The sequence below is a fragment of the Phaethon lepturus genome, unplaced genomic scaffold (assembly GCF_000687285.1).
Source record: "Phaethon lepturus isolate BGI_N335 unplaced genomic scaffold, ASM68728v1 scaffold21326, whole genome shotgun sequence".
In the NCBI taxonomy this organism is placed as follows: domain Eukaryota; kingdom Metazoa; phylum Chordata; class Aves; order Phaethontiformes; family Phaethontidae; genus Phaethon; species Phaethon lepturus.
Window position 1 is genome coordinate 1 of NW_010547165.1, and position 268 is coordinate 268.

Genomic DNA, 268 nt, shown 5'->3' on the forward strand with positions numbered 1-268 from the left:
ATCAGCTCCCAGTCCCTTGCTCGCCCTTCTCTTCAACCTTGAGCTTTTCCCTTGTAAGAAGTTGTCTCACACCTTGGCCTCAGCAAAGCAAACCCTCAATGTGGCAGCTTTTTACCTAAATCTTCTTAGGAGCACCACAGAGCCAGGCATCCCCCAGCCCACGCTGACCTGCTGCCCCACAAGGTACCCGAACCACCAGCGGTGGAACCCACTGCTCCTGCATCTCTGCGCCGGGGCCCAGCAGCATCCCTGTCTGCCCGCCGCCCCC